This window comes from Diuraphis noxia, unplaced genomic scaffold (genome assembly GCF_037042655.1).
Source record: "Diuraphis noxia isolate RWA-SAM2 unplaced genomic scaffold, SU_Dnox_SAM2 contig0001, whole genome shotgun sequence".
In the NCBI taxonomy this organism is placed as follows: Eukaryota; Metazoa; Arthropoda; class Insecta; order Hemiptera; family Aphididae; genus Diuraphis; species Diuraphis noxia.
Window position 1 is genome coordinate 57,055,966 of NW_028301711.1, and position 11,808 is coordinate 57,067,773.

An 11,808-nucleotide genomic window follows, 5' to 3' on the forward strand; every position below is an offset into this window, starting at 1 on the left:
TAACCCTTATAATAATGCTTCATTGTGATCTTTAACTCAATACTCTTCATAACTCGTAAGATATGATTATGAATTTCTCGTTATATTGCTATCATAATATGTATTGTTTTCATTTATGTGCGGTCTGCAAAGCGCGACATGTCGCCGTGACCGATGGTAAATTGTTTTTTAGTAACCACAAACAGTAATTTTGTTAGTTCGGTTTTAATTCTGTTCAAGTGTGTACTAGGTACTTTCACAAGTATTAAACCATGGATAAATTAGTTTTAATAACAATAATATTTTAACCCTATTACTGATGGATGAGGATGAGGATGAGGTTAGTTTGTTTTCTGATTTAACGCCAAAGGAAAAAAAAAACCAAGTGAAAGTGAAGGATTTTTTTAAATACTAATTATTCGACATTTAATAAACAATCACAATAAATTTCGTCAATATTTCTGAATTAATTATGAACAATTTAACTTTTTACTAACTTTGGTGGAAGAAAAATTTACTTTACAATCAAGCAATCGAATTAAGAAGCCAATAACACCGGCAGAAAAATTAGCAGTTACGTTAAGGTAAATATGAATTATTTTTAAAACAGGTATCTTGCCACCGGTGAATCAATAAGATCATTATCGTTAGCTTTTTGAATTAACCACAACTATTTAAGCACAATCATAAAAAATGCACTAGCCAAAGCAAAGTTTTCATACAAATGGAATTTTCCTGATTGTAAAATTGTACTTCTGCCAATGGTGGATGCGAATTATAAATTTGTTGCCGTCGATATTGGTTCTTTTGGTGAAGAAGGCGATAGTGGTATTTTTTAAAGTCAAATATGGGACAGCAAATTTTAGATGGGAGATTTGGATTTTCAGAACTATGTCAACTTCCTGGAGGTGATAAAGCTCTTCGTTTACATAAATACATTATGAAGCCATACACGAGGAAATCTTCTTGAGAAAATCCTTCAGACGCTGTGTTCAATTATAGACTTTGTCGTGCACAAAAAGAGTCACAGAAAACGGCTTTGGATTATTGAGCCAAATTTTTAGGATTTTTTATCAACCAATCAACTTGGAAACGACCACAATTGACGATCTAATATGGGTAACCTACTGTTTACACAACATGTTGCGTGAGGGGTACTTGGAGAAAAATAAACGACCATTCTTCGAATATGATACGGAGCAATCACCACTAACTGACAATATGATGCAATTTTTTAGAAATGGAGGGTTTTTAAATATTGAAGGGTTTGAAGTAAGGAATTTGTTCAAAGACTTTTTCAATAACGAAGGTGCTGTTTATTGGCAATCAAATTATTAAATTTAAACTATAGGTATTAAAGATTTATATTATATTAAAAAATGAATTGACAAATTGCTTTAATATAATTAATTTTATTGGTTTTTACTTTGTACGAGTATACTTAAATTTAAGTTTACCATCTTTATTAATTATTATAATATACTATAATGTAATTTATTTTTATTTTATTTTTTATTAACAACTTTCAGTATAACTATTAATAGTTCAACAATTACAATATTGATAGATACAGTGATACAATAAGTAATAATTGGTAATTAATAAATTATTAATAATAATAATGAACATATGATATAATGATAAATAAGGGTATGCCGACACTTGGGTGCAGAAAATTGGGCGCGGGACAATAGAGCGCGGAAAATTGGGTGCGGGACTTTTAGGCGCAATGACAATTGGGTGCAAGATAATTAGGAGCGAATATCAATATAGATGGACTAAGGTTTGAAAAATTGTGATATTTTAGTCTGGTTAAATATCCACAGTTGTTCAATGCAATCAAAAATATTATTAGACCTTTTTTTTTTTTTTTGCACGTCCGGTTAATAGGCATTCGGATAATCATCGTTCTATTGTACTTATCAATATTATTGCCAAAATTCCCAATTACAATACATATAACACGGATAAGAGTTTATAATCTAACAATACGATACGAGTTTTGATACTTATTTAGTATATCACGTTCATGCGCTGGTAACACAATTAAGTGCTAAATAATTTGTGTTATATGAAATATTTCTTTTTACAATGTGTGAATTCGTTAAAAGTGAAAAGAATCGAGACATGCTAATTTTTAAAGGCTATTTATACAAATTGGAACGCACAACTAATGAAAAAACAATTTGGCGCTGTATTGAAAATAATAGTAAAAAATGTCCGGGTCGAGTACATGTAGAAAGGGAGAAGTAACAAAAGAAAGTAAGCGTGAACATAACCATCGGCCGGATCGTTCGAAAATTGAAGCAAAACAGGCTATTGAAAATATGAAAAAAATAGCAAAAGAAACAGAGCTGAGTTCACAAGTAGTTTTGAGTACTATGTCGAAAGAGGTAATTAATTTAAATTATTTTAAACTAAATATTATAAATAGAAAATTTAAGTTATTAATTATAAAAAAAAATGAATAATCGTTTAAATTATCATATAGGTAACTGAATCTGTCGCAAGTAAATTACCTGGAATTTCTTCAATGAAAAAAACGATTCAACGTATTTGTCAAAAAGAAATTATGGCACCAGCAAATCCTAGAACATTAGATGAGCTAGTAATTCCTGCGGAGTACAAAACAACAATTGATGGTAAGCCATTTTTGTTATATGACAGTAACGATGAAAAATCAGGAAAACCGCGAATTTTAATTTATTCGACAGAAGAAAATTTAAATTTGATGACTAATTGTAACAATTGGTATGTAGATGGTACATTCTCTAGTGCGCCATCTATTTTTTACCGACTATATACCATTCATGGTATACAATACAGTAACGTTTTGCCATTTTTATTCGCTCTCCTTCCAAATAAAACGGAAGAAATTTATGTCCGTTTATTTGAAATAATTTTAAACTTAAAACTGGAACTTAAACCAACAACTTTTATGCTTGATTTCGAGGTTTCAACCATAAATGCAATAAAAAAGGTGTTCCCAAATACGTCATTACATGGATGTTTTTTTCATTATTCGCAAGCTCTATGGAGACATATTCAAGATAGCGGATTAGCTATTAAATATCGTGAAGAATCTAATTTCGCATTAAACATTAAAAAGTTAAATGCATTATCATTTGTTCCTCCGCATTTGGTAATTAATGCATACGAAGCTATTTTGGAAACTGAGTTTTATATTGAAAATGAAACCTTATTATCAGATTTTTTGGATTATTTTGAGAGTACGTGGATTGGGAAATTATGTCGTAATAAAAAACTCCGAAATCCCAGATTTCCAATAGAGCTATGGAATTGTTACAATCTCGTTAAATATGATATTCCTAAAACAAACAATTCCGTAGAAGGGTGGCATAATTCATTTAATTCAACATTAAATGCACTCCATCCTTCGATATGGAAGTTTATCGAAGCGCTAAAAAAAGAAGAAAAACTGAATCGTTTAAAAATGCATCAATTTTTGGCTGGAACGGAACCAAGACAAAAACTTAAAAAATATAAAGACACAGCTTCTAGAGTTAAAGCAATCTGTAATGATTTTTAAAACCGCAGTATAAACGATTTTTTAAAAGGTATTGGTCAAAATCTATCATAATAAAATAAATGTATTAATAATGTCTAAATGTTTAAGTATAATTTTTTGATTTTTTCTTATTTTTAATATATTATATTCTAATTAAATACTTGTGTTCATGCATTAAAAAAATATAATATTGATATTGCATATTTGAGGGGTCAATCATACGATAATGCAAAGAATATGTCTGGTATTTACTCGGGTCTCCAGGCTAGAATTAAAGAAGTTTCCCCCACTAAATTTACCAACATTTCAAAAGTATATAAAATTAGGTGAATAGTTATAAACATTATTTAATTGTAATAAAATCTTAATATTCAATATAGATGTGAGGTTTTTAAATTTCAAATAAAAGTTAAGATAATAATAAATAAATTATTCATAACAAAAAAAAATCTGAAATGTAACATTTAAATTATTATTAGTTATTATATTATAATATATTATATAGTACGTCCACGAACTAGATACAATAAATCATACAGGCAGGGTTGGGCAAGATACACAAAAAGCAGTATCGAGATACTAGATACAAGATACTTTGCTTTGGTGTATCGTGATACAAGACACTAGATACTTGGCTTTGGAGTATCGCGATACTAAATACTCGGTACAAAATACTCGATACATTTTAATGAAATTAGTTACTGGTTTTAAAAAAAAAATATGTTTATTAGTTTATTATTATGGGGATGACCACTTTCGTTAAATATGGCAAATAAAATAATAAAAATTGACACTTATTCAGTAATAATAAAACAAATCAATAAAATTACGACATAACGTAATCTCGTTGTCGTCAATGATGCAATAATAACCACAATACAATTACAGAACAATTAAATAATAATAATTATATCATTAAAAATTATATAAATACATAATAAAAATAATTTTAGTAATAACATAATGTCCTAAATCCTAATATATAATAAATAATAGTTTATAATTGTATGATTTATCGGTACTGAAAAATAATTTCCAAGGACAAGATACTAAAAAAGCAGAATCAAGATACTAGATACGAGATACTTTGCTTTGAAGTATCGCGATACAAGATACAATTGTATCTAAGATACGTATCTTAGATACTTGTATCGAAGATACTGCCCAACACTGCATACAGGTAATAAACATAAATTAATTCCAATATAAAAATTATAGCAGACAATTAGTATTAAAATCAAGTAACACCAAATAGGTACCATTTGTATTTGTTGTAATAAATATAATATTCTAGAATAGGTAATTAAAAACAAAGATAGGTATTTAAAGTAATACCTATTACCTATTAATTAATAGTATAATGTATAATATTCATAACAAAAATAAATTATTATTTCATGCTGCAACTTTTACATATATAACCTTTAATATTGACAGCACTTGAATCTTCAGCGTCACATGAAAATCATTTTTGACTTACCTACAGCCCGTCCCGTCTAAGTGTTGACCTAAATACTCACAATCGTGACGTTGGAATCCTGTCCCGTTTCTTTGATAATGAATATTTTTTTCCAATTTTATAATAAGAGATAGGGTATGACTCACTTTAATGTTTGGTATACCTACGTTTTATAAGTTTCAAATCATTTTTGACTTACCTACAGCTCGTCCCGTCTAAAATTTGGAATATATTTCAGCATCTGTGATGTATAGATTATAAACTTTGGGAAATCCTATCCGTTTAGTTAGATATATTGATCACACACTGTACATACATCAATATTGACAGATTGTAGATATTTACTAACCACATTAAAACGTTGAACTAAATCACCCCAAAATAGTGACATAAATGTAACTTCAAAACGGTTCATTAATCTAAGTAAACCACGAGCTTCATTTTGAGTGATAGATTTTTCATTTATATTTTCTGATATGTCACATAAACTTTGTTTAACACTATCCCAATTTTGGTTTAGAACTTTACATGCTTCTTCCCGAGCGGACCATCTTGTTTTGGAAAGATTTTTCAATGTGGATTTTACTTTAAGTAAGTTCCAACGATGAGTAGATGAGGAAAAAAATGTATAAATACTTTGAATAAAATTAAAAAATATATTAGCTTCCTTACAGCAACTTGCTGCACATGACCCTACTAAATTGAGGGAATGTGCTGAACATGGTACAAAGTCAGCCAATGGGGAAACTTCTTTAATTCTAGCCTGGAGACCCGAGTAAATACCAGACATATTCTTTGCATTATCGTATGATTGACCCCTCAAATATGCAATATCAATATTATATTTTTTTAAGATAGAAAACACAGTATCAGCCATGCACTGAGATTTATGTCCAACATTTCCTAAAAAACATAAAAATCTTTCTACAGGTAAACCTTTGTTGTTTACATACCTTAGTATAAAAGATAGTTGATCAACATGTGCAATATCTGGAGTTGAATCTATAACAATGGAGAAATATTGTGCATTAATGACTTCTTTAACTATTTGATTTTGAACCTTAGTCGCCATTAACTTGATAAATTGTTCATATGTTGAATGAGACAAGTAAGAAGTATAACCTTTCCCAGGATTACCATAGTTCGACAAATGATTAGCCAAAAAAGGATCAAATTCTGCGATCATTTCAAGACACATCAAAAAATTACCATTGTGCAGCGAACCAATATTCTCATTGTCACCTCTAAAAGGTAAACCTCGACTAGATAACGATTTGACAACATCACAAACTCTTGTGAGCACATTTTTCCAATATATTTTTTCTGTTTTTAATTGAAATGCAAGCACTTCATTAACATTGTTCAATTCAGAAGATCTATTTTTCATTTTTACCACACATGTTTTATGTGAAAGTGAATTTTCATGTTTGTCTATTGATTTTGGCCTTTTCCAATCCGAGAAACCATTTTTTGAAAATGCTGAAGTATTATTAAATAAATAGCAAGGAACACAAAAAACTGAACCCTTAGATTGTGAATAAACTAGATATTTTCTTGGACATTTCTTACCATTGACTAAAAATGTTTCAAAAAAACTTTTATTTACATAGAGGTTGATATTTCTGAATGAACCTCTAAGAACTGACTGGTATATTCGTTTAGATTGACTAAAACTAGAATCTAAATTTTGGCTAAATCCATTTTGACATATGTAATCAATAGAACATGAATTTATTTTCCATTCAGCTGGATCTGACCTACAAATGATAATAAAACAATAATCTAATTATAGATGAGTAATTTAACATTTGAATACAAATTACATGTTCTAATGTACTATTATTAAGATGATAAAGGCTTTAAAATAATATAGTACGATATATTCTATATATCTATAGATCAAATAATATAAGTACCTACCTATTCTGTATAACTGTATAAGTATAAAATTAAAAATAAAACATTATAAAATACATACCCTGGTATTTCTAACACTCCGGAGTCATTAATATCATGTTCTTCACTAGTAATAACAGCTTCAACTGAGGAAGGCTCACTATAATCAAATTCAACAGTAAATTATAATTTATAATTACTATTATTATAATCTATTATATATTTATATCACAAAACATAAACGAAAACTTACTTTATATTGTGATCAACATTGTCCAAGCTACCATGGTTCTCACTATGATCTTCTCTTTTAAGTTTAAACATGGTATTTATTTTGTTTGTTTTTTTTTATAACTTCATTAAGTTTTTCCTTCTTTTTTTTTGCCTCCTTACGATTGCAGGCACCACTAGCTTTGACTCTTTTTAGCGCCATTAAAGTATAATTTCAACTAAAAATTGTTATGACACAATTAAACTTACCTAGTCTTACTTATTAATTATTATTTACCTACTTGCTACTATGGCTAAATTACTGCATTCAATTCATATGTATAATGTATAAATATATAAACATATAAATATATCCAATAATTGTATGCAGATTTACAATGTAATTTAAGTGAACCTAAACTGTGTAATTGTAGTGTACCTACCTTAACTGGCACAACCTTATAATATCAATTATAAAGTTGAAAGTTTTAATACTATTATAAATAATATAATAATAATAATAATATTTTATTTTATATAACAATTCAAAAAACAGTAAACTCTTATTTCTATTATATTAGTTCACTTATAGAGATTTAAATTATGTAGGTACATAGTATGTAGGTAATAGTCACTGACATAATATAGAGTTTAGCAAGTTGTATGATATGAAATGACACAAATGTATTTTAGTAGGTAAGACGTAAGTAAATACTACAATATACAATTGCAACAACTTCTGAATCGTATATATTAAATATTATAATTTATAATAAACTAAATCAACTTACCTTATAATAAATTAGAATAAAATTCAAAGTATCAATTCAAACTGTCAAACATATACGGAAACATATACTCGTACTTGCACAATAATAATAAAAGTATACAACGATTTGCTTCATATGGTGACAAAATAAAATAAAATAAATTATCAATAGGTATCTTTATTCAGCAGTCAACATTCAACAACACAAAATTATTATTATCTACAATCTAAATTTAAACATTTTACATATTTCTTAGAAGCCGATCAGTCGTCGACTACTGTTAAAAATAGTTTTATTTTGATAATTCCCACAATCGACAATCCTGATTTGTCAATACGGGCCAACACAATTATACTATACGCCTAGTTTTACAGTTTACTAGTAAAAATACTACACTATACTACCATACTACCACTATACCTACCTACTTATTTAATAACTTTTATTTTTTTTTATTTAAAATGATAAAATATTGGTAAAAATAAATGTATCCATATGTGAATTTAAAAAATAAATAATAATAAAATGTGTTTTTTTAGAAATCTTCCTTTTAACAAAAAAAAATTAATTTTTTGTTTATTTTATCTGTGATAATTTTGCCGCCCCCTAAGTGTGCCGCCCCCGGGCAATTGCCCACCGGTGCCCCCCCTTAAAACCAGCCCTGCCGGTATATCATCCGAGCGCCAACCCAGTCGAGCGCCGCAACCAGGAAATAAAAAGAGGTCTACGCGCGCTACTCGTCGACGGGAACCACAACACCTGGGACACCAAGTTAGCCCCCATACTGTTTTCAATCAGGAATAGACGCAACGACCAGACAGGATACCCACCGTCGGTACTTTCCCTCGGCAGAGAGGGCAAGCAGCCCGGGGACTGGGCTCTGTCTCGGACAGCGGACAACCAGACAGAACACACAGATAGGGACAGGGCGAAACGGGAAAGTGCCGTACTGGACGTACTACCTGCAACAGGGGGCCAGACGGACACAAAATACCGAACAGGTGACATGGTGTACTATAAAGCACACCACCTGTCGAGCGCGCACAAAAAATTTCACGCTGGCTTCGCACCGAAATGGTGGGGACCGGTGAAGCTACACAGACGCGTGGGCAAAGGCGTGTTCCTCACGGACCAACAGCACGCAAAATCCACGTGTCCTGCTTCAAACAGGGGTCGACCACAACACAACCTCGCCCTACACCACCCCACCCACCAACAACCCCATAACTAAATTTAACAAATTTTAGTCGGAAAAACAGCCACACCATGGACCAACAACGGCCGGCCGCACCGTCAACCACCATACAACAAGCAGCGGAGTTGCTGGAACGTAGCCAGTAGTTACTGAGGGCGGCCAGTATGGAGGAGGCCACCAACACCACCACGGCGGCACGGGTACGCCAGATGACCACGGCACAGCTACAGCGGACCCGGTACTATGGGCCGCGTACACACGGGGGTGGGAGGACCGCACTGAGGTCTTCAGAAAGGCGACGAGCGGCGCCCCCCACAACAGTGGTACGCACAAACCGGTCGCGTAGTCCCCGGCGAGCGGCAGTACCGGCGACGACAAGGCGACCAACAGCCACACCACGACCGGCGGCCACGGGGCGACCGATCCGGCCGCCGTTACAGCACCCGGTACCGGCACCAGGGCTATTAGTAGCCAAACAACCAACGCCCGTCACAGTCAGCCGTGCTACGCCACCCACACAGACGCCAACAGCCGCCACCTCCACGTTCACACCCGTACCAGCCGTGCCGAACGCCCGTCAACGCCGGAACCAGCAGCGCCTGCGGGACCACCGGGCGAAAAAAACAACACGAGTCCCAGAAGCACCGCCTGGAAAAACTGGCTCCAACCACTCACCCGGTCATCACCGTGGCCACGGTACCGGAGGTAGTAATACCTACCGGAACAGCCGGGACCACGGAGCAACCAACCGCCGCCTTGTCACAACCCGCTGATATGGAAATATCAGCGGAAGAGGAGGCGGAACTGTTGGGCGGGCCGGACACGCACCTTGGTGACGAGGTGGACATGGAGACCGTGTTCGATAACACGTTCCATAGTGTCCCGGCGTCACCTCGACGGCAGTAGATACTCCGGGGCCACGTCCGCTATCACCAGCTGGAAACACGTGCCCGCGGATAAGGTGTCTACCACAACCACACTCCACCACTCACAACAACGCACCACCGATACTGGCCGACACACCGCCGTCATTGGCGGTTTGGGGGGGGGGGAGTATGACGCGGTCCCGCGTAATAGACGTTTGAATTCAAACGGCCTTTGCGCGGAAACCCGCGCCGTCTATTCTCTCTGTCAACCGCCAATCGACGACGGCCGACACCGACACGCGATAAGCGCGCCTGGAAATGTCGACCGCCTGTACCGCGAATCGGCTCGTAGTCAGTTAGTTCTACGACCGCGCTTCGATAGTGACAAAACACCACGCACCCACCTCACCACACAAAAAACCAAATCCGATTTTATCGAAAGTTTTGAGTAAAATTTCCGTAATTCTTACTCTCATTTTTATTTAGTTTTCATTTATTTAGTAAATCTTCCCGCCTAGATAGGTACTAAAAATGTTCAATGCTGATCTCTGAAAAGTACCAATTTACTTTCTGAAACCACCCCCACGTTTATCTTTTGAAGATCAATAAGTTATAAAATCTTTTTTTTTTTATTATAATTTATAGGTACTTTATAGTCTATAAAGTACCTATAAATTGTTTATACATACAAAACAAAAAAACACTATTGTAAAATCAGAACATTCATCGCTGCATCCACAGTGCCGTAGCTAGATACTTCTGTGCCCCGGTGCAAATTGCCGTGAAATCGGTGTAGGTGCCCCATAATTTTATAACATAATTTTCTTTTTTCTTTGTTGTAAATTTTAGGTCACATTATATCAGATAATCGGTAAGGGCGTAGGGCCCCTTCAAGATCAAGTGTCCCGGTGCATTGCACCTCCTGCGCCTGCGGTTTCTACGGCACTGTGCACCCATCTTCTTCACTCGAATCCATAAAACAATATTAAAAGCTTTAAATTATTATTAATTTATTTTTCTAATAATATAATAATAATAATTATAAATGGTATTATATTTATGAAAATCAATAATTATCTTATAACAAAAACATAGATAATATATATATATATTTAATGTATCGATTTAATGTATTTTTAATTTCTTGAAGAGTAAAAAACAGTTACAAGAAATATAAAACTATAAAATCTATTCAACCTATATTAATACCAACAAATCAAACATAATAGGGTAGATTTAAAATCTAGAATCATAAGATTATACTGTAAAAAATATGTATTTATATTTTATATGAATTAATATACGTAGAAATTGAATCGTATTTATTTTAATTTTCCTATAAAATTTAGTTCACATTTTGCACATTTGTAAACAATAATACTATAATAGTATGTGACGAAATATTATAATATATGATATTCTATATATATATATATATGTATTTATAACAGTTTATAATACATTTAAAATATAATAAATAATGAATACAAAACAATTAGTACATATTTAAGTTCATTGAATTACTCAAATTATTAATATTGTTAGATAAATTTGTAATTAAAAAATAAATAAAATGTAATTTTAACAAAAAAAAAACTAAAAACTTAATTAATCATCTATTAATTATATGAACAACAATATTGTAAAATAACTTCATAAAATATTCAATCATCAAAATTATTGCACGTTCAAATCACTCTGAAAACAGATCATAAAACTTCTAATTTTAAAATTTTAAAATTGCTCATACATGGACGGTATACGTTAGGTTAAATATAAAATTATGCTTACATAATAAAATACAAATACATAGGTTCCAAATGTTCATTTTTATCAAAAATATCCCATTAATAAATTAGTCAGAGTATAAAAAGTATGCTAGGTACTATAGTATGTTGTACTGG